The sequence below is a fragment of the Tenrec ecaudatus genome, chromosome 13 (assembly GCF_050624435.1).
Source record: "Tenrec ecaudatus isolate mTenEca1 chromosome 13, mTenEca1.hap1, whole genome shotgun sequence".
Taxonomy (NCBI): Eukaryota; Metazoa; Chordata; class Mammalia; order Afrosoricida; family Tenrecidae; genus Tenrec; species Tenrec ecaudatus.
In genome coordinates this window covers 32,715,716-32,722,573 of record NC_134542.1, presented here as the reverse complement: position 1 = coordinate 32,722,573, position 6,858 = coordinate 32,715,716, and the positions used below count along the sequence as shown (strand labels likewise).

At 46.0% G+C, this 6,858-nt stretch overlaps 1 pseudogene; it reads left to right on the top strand.

Annotated features, from left to right (window-relative positions):
- The first annotated feature begins 6,278 nt into the window (after positions 1-6,278).
- LOC142423918 (peptidyl-prolyl cis-trans isomerase FKBP1B pseudogene) lies at positions 6,279-6,605 on the top strand (annotated as a pseudogene).
- The last annotated feature ends 253 nt before the right edge of the window (positions 6,606-6,858 follow it).

Genomic DNA, 6,858 nt, shown 5'->3' with positions numbered 1-6,858 from the left:
TGAGGTAAGGGTCTTGCTTCATTTTTCTGCATGTTGACATCCATTTTTTCCAGCACCACTTGTTAAAGAGGGCATCTGCTTCCCATTTGATATTTTTGGGACCCTTATCAAAGATCAGCTGTCTGTATGCTGATGCTTTTATTTCTGGGTTTTCAGTTCTTTTCCATTGGTCTGAGTATCTGTTATTGTACCAATACCATACAGTTTTGAGAACTGTGGCTGCATAGTATGTGCCAAAATCAGGTAAAGCAAGCCTTCCTACGGTGTCCTTCTTCTTGAGGAGTTCTCTGATAATTCTGGGCTTCTTCCCTCTCCATATGAAGTTGGTAATCAGTTTTTCCATTTCTTTGAAGAAAGATGATGGTAATTGTATTGGGATGGTAGTAAACTTATATAGTGCTTTTGGCAGAACTGACATCTTAACTATATTAAGTCTTCCAATCTAAGAGCATGGGATATTCTTCCATTTGTTGAGGTCGCTCTTGGTTTCTTGTAATAGTGTTCTATAGCTTTGCCTGTATAGATCTTTTGTTTTTTCAGTCAGGTGTATCCCTAGATATTTCAATTTGTGTTTGGCTATTATGAAGGGTACCACCTTTTTGATCTCTTCTTCTGTGGTCTTATCTGATGTGTATAACAGTCCGATGGACTTCTGTTTGTTGATCTTGTATCCTGCCACTCTGCAAACTCCTCTATTGCTTCCAGTACTCCCCTTGTGGAACTTTTGGGATTTTCCATATATAAAATCATATCATCTGCAAATAAGGATAATTTCACCTCTTCCTTCCCTAGACGAATACCTTTGGCGTCACTTCTTTGCCTTATGCTGTTAGCTAAAACCTCCAGCACGATATTAAATAGGAATGGGGACAAGGGGCATTCTTGTCTGGTCCCCTTTTTCAGTGGGATTGTGTTAGTCTTTTCTCCATTGACTACCACGTTGGCTGTTGGTTTTTCATATATAGCTAGTATTGTCTTGAGGAACTTTCCTTCCATTCCTATCTTCGCTAGTGTCTTAAACAGGACATGTGTGATCATGTGTGATCATGAGGTGTGATCATGAGGTGTTAATGGGATCAGGTATCAGGCATCAAAGACCCTGAATCAAAAACCGTATCAATGTGAATGAGGCCAGGGGAGGTGAGTAGTGGAGACCCAAATCCCATCTGTAGACAATTGTACAGAAGCCTCACAAGGAAGAGACGAGCTAGTCAGGTTGCAGTATAGCACTGATGAAACATACAACTTTCCTCTAGCTCTTTAATGCTTCCCTTTCCCCATCCCCCAACCCCCACTATCATGATCTCAACTCTACCTTACAAATCTGACTACCAGAGCATGTACACTAGTACAGATTAGAGCTTGCAACACAAGGAATCCAAGACAGATAAACCCCTCAGCACCAATAATGAGAATAGAGATACCAGGAGGGGAAGGGGAAGGTGGGGGGGGGGGGGAAACCAATCACAATGATCTACATATAACCCTTTCTTAGGGGGATTGACAACAGAAAAGTGGGTGAAGGGAGACAGCAGTCAGTGTAAGACATGAGGGGAAATTATTTTTATACGTTATCAAGGGTTCATGGGGGAGGGAGGAGGGGTGAGGGGGGAAAGCAGGAGCTGATGTCAAAGCCTCAAGTAGAAAGAAAATATTTTGAAGATGATGATGGCAACAAATGTACAAATGTGCTTGACACAATGGATGTATGTATGTATTGTGATAAGAGCTGCATGAGCCTCCAATAAAATGATTAACAAAAAGATGTGAAAATAATTTATAAAGGGATCACATTAGGTGGGGGGGGGGGAGTTGATACCAAGGGCTCAAATAGAAAGTAAAACGTGAGGGGCGGCAGGCGCCATGTCGGGCCGCGAAGGTGGCAAGAAGAAGCCCCTGAAACAACCCAAGAAGCAGAACAAGGAGATGGACGAGGAAGAGAAGGCTTTCAGGCAGAAACAGAAGGAAGAACAAAAGAAACTGGAGGAGCTAAAGGCGAAGGCCGCGGGAAGGGGCCCCTGGCCACAGGTGGAATGAAGAAATCTGGCAAAAAGTGAGCTGCTCTTGGTGGCTGAGGCAATGATGGCCCTTGATTCCGTTTCTGTGTAGACATCTGGATTCCCTGCTAGAACTTTGGTTGCCACTTATAGTTAGAATGAAGTGTTGTCTTGGAGCCTGCTGTACATTTAAGAATAAACTTTTGTAAAAAAGAAGAAAAATCATACAATGTTTAGTTCTTCTCACTCAGCCATTTCTGTCTTAGCTGTGAGGTCAGAGTGAACCCAGTCCAGAACTGCCAAAGCTGCTCTTCAGTCTTTGTGATGCCCAGAATTCTGTACCATCTGGAATTAAAGCAACTCATTTGAAAAAAAAAGAAAGAAAAATGTTTAGAAAATGATGGCCACATATGTACAAATAAGCTTGATACAATTGATAAATAGATTGTTATAATAGCCCCCAAAAAATGGTCTTTAAAAAAAAGAAAATGATGATGGGAACATATGTACAAATTTGCTTAACACCATGGATGAATGTATGGATTTTGATAAGAGCTGTAAGAGCCCCCATTAAAATAACTTAAAAAAATAAAAAGAAATGTCTTTCTAACCAAGAAGAGAACACACACACACGCATCCACACAAGTGGAATGGGTGTTTGGATCCATAAACGTGTATTTATTGCATGATAAAGAAATTGAGAGAAGGCGACAATAGGCCCTTAATAAATACCCACATTCCATTTTTAGTTAAAGGATGTGTTAGTCTAAGCGGACTAGAGAACCAAATCCAGAGACATTCATATGTGTGTAAGTAAGAGCCTTATATAGAGTAATTGTATATTAAGAAAATACCCCAGCCCAGTCCAGATAAAGTCCGTAAGTCTGATATTATACCATATGTCCAATACCAGTCTGTAAATTCCTCTTCAGACTCACGAAACACATGCAATGACGCCGAATGCAGGAAAATCACAGGCCATTGAGTAGAGAGTCTTGTGGATCCAGTGGTGGTGAAGCATCTCAGTACTGGCACGAGTCTCCACATGGCTCCTCCAGCTCCAGGGCTCTAGTTCCATCAGCATAGCTCCATGTGTCTTGTCAGCAGGAAGATGAAGCAGAGAGAGTGCGTCTGGTCTCCAGTGAGCTATTTATCTCTGTCATGCCTCCAAATGAGGTCACCAAGCTGCGACCTGATTGACAGGCTAGACCACACCCCTTCCTCAAGTTGACAGTAGATGATGTAACTGACACAGAGGAGTTGACTGGTCATGTGGAAGCACAAGATGTGCTACCTGTCTTATGTTTAGTATCCATTTCTCCATTTCATTTCTGTTTTTAATATCATGCATATTTGTATTTTTATGAAAATCATATTTCTTATACACAGCAAAGCACACATGCTTTGTTCTCCCTCAAGTCTTTCCATTCTTTTGTCAAAATATTGAAAACTATCTTTATCCAAAAATATTGATCAGATTTGTCCATGGGTAGAAACAAATTCTTTTTCCAAATGTAAAATGAATTATGGGCTAAATTTTTTTTTTAAAGAGGTACTGAGACCACTCCCAAACTGCTTCGCCCGGTGTGTGCTACAAATTCCACAGCTTATTCAAGGACCCGAACCCTGGGTGTGTAAGAGAAACTGTCACGGGACTGCAATATCGGGGTCACCAGAACCTCAGGAGCCACAGAAGGGGCACCGCCCAGCGCTTCGGCCTCCTCACGATTGCTGTTTGAAAATCTATCTGGAAGGCCTGTTTGCGCCCTTTCCTCCTGCCTATCCCCACACCTGGCTGCCAAGCATGCTAAGCAAGAAAGGGCAGCTGCAACCTGTCACTGACCCAGGACAAAATAACTTTGGTCAGGGAAGAAACCTTCATGGGAAAAATGTTAACAGACCAAGTACAATAACATTTAGAACGAGGCATGCATCCCGGGGCCCCTGCCTTCCAGGGCCGCTGTGAGGCAGGACCGACTCCACGGGAGGGGTGTGGCTTTCCCTTTGCTTAAAACAAAACAAAACAAAAACTTAAGGCAGGGTGGGGGGAGTGGGGAAAACCTCAAGTTCGTATGTATTTTATCATAACTATATATAAAAGCCTAACTTTATAGGCCTTAAACAGGACAAAGACAAATCACCTAGGTGAGGGAGACCATCGGCGTGAGGCCATTGTGGTGGTCAAGGCTCCGTCGCCATCCAGCTAATTAGGAGATGACAGAAAGCGAAAGACACAAGTGATGGGGGATGGGCCAACCCAGCACTGTGACAGATGAAACAGCGGAAGCGGAAAAGGACCCATGGTTGGGAGACGAACACTATGACAGAGGGGCCCTCCAACTATTGGGTTAAGATGTATGACCATGAGGCCCTAGGACCCCAATTTCCATTAAGGCCATACCCAGGCAAGTCCCAGAGGCAAGACCGCCTGCCCCTCCCAGGGCGGATTAAACCAAGACCCCCACTGCCCTGAGAGCTTCTCCCTGACAGTGACCCTAAACAGCACGTGCTAGACTGCAAACCTTTAGGGAAGTGGACAGTCTCATCTTTCTTCCACAGAGCAGTTGGTGGGTTTGAACCATGGCCTTGTAGCCCGGCTTGTAACTCCTCGCACCACTAGTGTTCTTTCTGGACTGGTTAGGAGAGTCAGAATCCACTTTCAAAAACACATTGCCTGAGGACCAAGCCTTTTACGTTGGTGTTCAGAAAGAGCGCCCATGGGAGCAGAATTGATGTGGAGGCAGAACCTGGAGTGCACGCTCCTTCTCTAAACTGTGACTTTTAGCAGACCATGTGCTTAGAACGTAAGCCCGACCACAGACAGCAACGGGCCCGTGTTTGAAACATTTGGCCCAGCACGTGCAGATTGGGTCGCTTCAAAATCCAGGCCACAAGTAGGAGAAGCCAGACTTTGCTCTTTTTTTGGCTAACTTCCTAGTTCAAGAGACTAGAGTACAAGAGGTTAACATCTATTTCCTGGACCTGTAGCTCTTTAAGATGGAGGAAATTCAACCCAGGTTCCTTAAGCCTTTAGAAAAAGAGTTCGAAAGCAAAGTCCTCTGTCCTGGCTGCCTCTCTCGGGGCCAGTTAATCATTAACTTGAGAGCACAAACAAGGACTTTGTCTTCCTCTCTGATGCGTCCCCCTTCCAGGAGGATACACCTGCTCCCTCGCCACGCCCCAACGAGGTATGTGTTATCACACGAGTTTCCCTCCCCAAGTTCAGCCCAACCCAAACAGCCCGCACAGGGAGAACGACAGAACGTATCAGCAACCGTAGTGTAGAGATTCTCCCTGTGGGTGCACACCCCAAAGGCCTGGGCCCTCACAGCGTGTGAGCTAGAGCACCTTTCTGGCAGCAGGCTGACCCCTCCACTTCCAGGGAGTCCTCCACCTGCCACTTCTCCAGCTGGCATCCGCACCTGCATCCCCCTCTAGCTGGTTAAAATGCAGGTTCGGATCCGTTAGGTCTTAGGTGGGCTCTTGAACAAGCTCCTCGGAATGCTCCTGGTGATCACCTGTCCTGAGATCACCTGCTAGTAGCAAGGTGCATGTTCCGAAAACGTGTACCACGGGCGTCATTTAAAAATATCTAGTAGTCATTTACAAAGGCCCAAAGAAAGAAGTGAAATTCATTTTTATAATGTGTTTCATTTCATCTAACATGTTCAAAGTACGATCGTTGTGGCATATGGTAATGAGGAAACCATGTTGAGGAAATGTTTGCATTATTTTATATGCTGCCTTTGCAACATGGGATATATATTGAAAGCACCTCTCAATCCCATAGTTCAGAGGGTTAGGCAAGACGAGAGAATGGAAGCAGGAGACACAGGGAGGAAGAAGGATAAGTGAGGGGATTGCAGTGGAGGAGATGAAACCAGATGTGTAAGAGGTATTTGATGTAAATTGATTGTCTGCTCTGTAAACCTTCACCTAATTCCCTATAAAAAATTGAGGGAGAAAGAGAATAGATTCTCTCTCAGAGCTGCCAGAAGGAGTCAACACTGTCAACACCCTGATTCAGACCTCCAGTGCTCAGAACTGTAAGAGAATACATTTTGCATTTTTTTAACCACAAAGTATATGATGCTTTGTCATAGCATCTGTGTGAGTCTGAGTAGACTAGAGAAACAAGTTCATAGACACTCATGTGTGTAAGAGGTTTGTGGCAGTGGCAGCGGGGAGGCGAGCGGGAGAACCTGCAGGGCCAGAGCCGGAGCGAGCCGGGCCGGGGCAGAGGCGTGGACCCCCCCCGGAGGCGGGGCCTGTGGGACCGAGATGGGCGTGGAGATAGAGAGCATCGCCCCCGGAGACGGAAGGACGTTTCCCAAGAAGAGCCAGACGTGTGTGGTCCACTACACAGGAATGCTCCAAAATGGGAAGAAATTTGATTCATCCAGAGACAGAAACAAACCTTTCAAGTTCAGAATTGGCCAACAAGAAGTTATCACGGGCTTTGAAGAGGGCGCGGCCCGGATGAGCTTGGGGCAGAGGGCAAAGCTGACCTGCACCCCTGATGTGGCTTATGGAACCACGGGCCACCCTGGTGTCATCCCTCCCAATGCCAGCCTCATCCTTGACGTGGAGCTGCTCACCTTGGCGTGAAGGCAGGAGGGGTCTCACCGGGGCCGGAGGTGCCTGCTGCCCACTCTTAGCCCTGCTCCGCCACTGGACGGCTCCTCCTGCGCGGGGCTCTTGATCAGTGTGCTCTCCATCCTCTCGGCTGCTCTGTATGTGTGTTTGTCATGGTCCCCGCGCATCTTCGCTTGAGGAAACTTTAGTTGCCATTTGACCCGTGTCAGGTTGTGCATGCAGTCGTCACGCCTGGTCGCAGAACCCCGATTCCTTGTTCGCACAA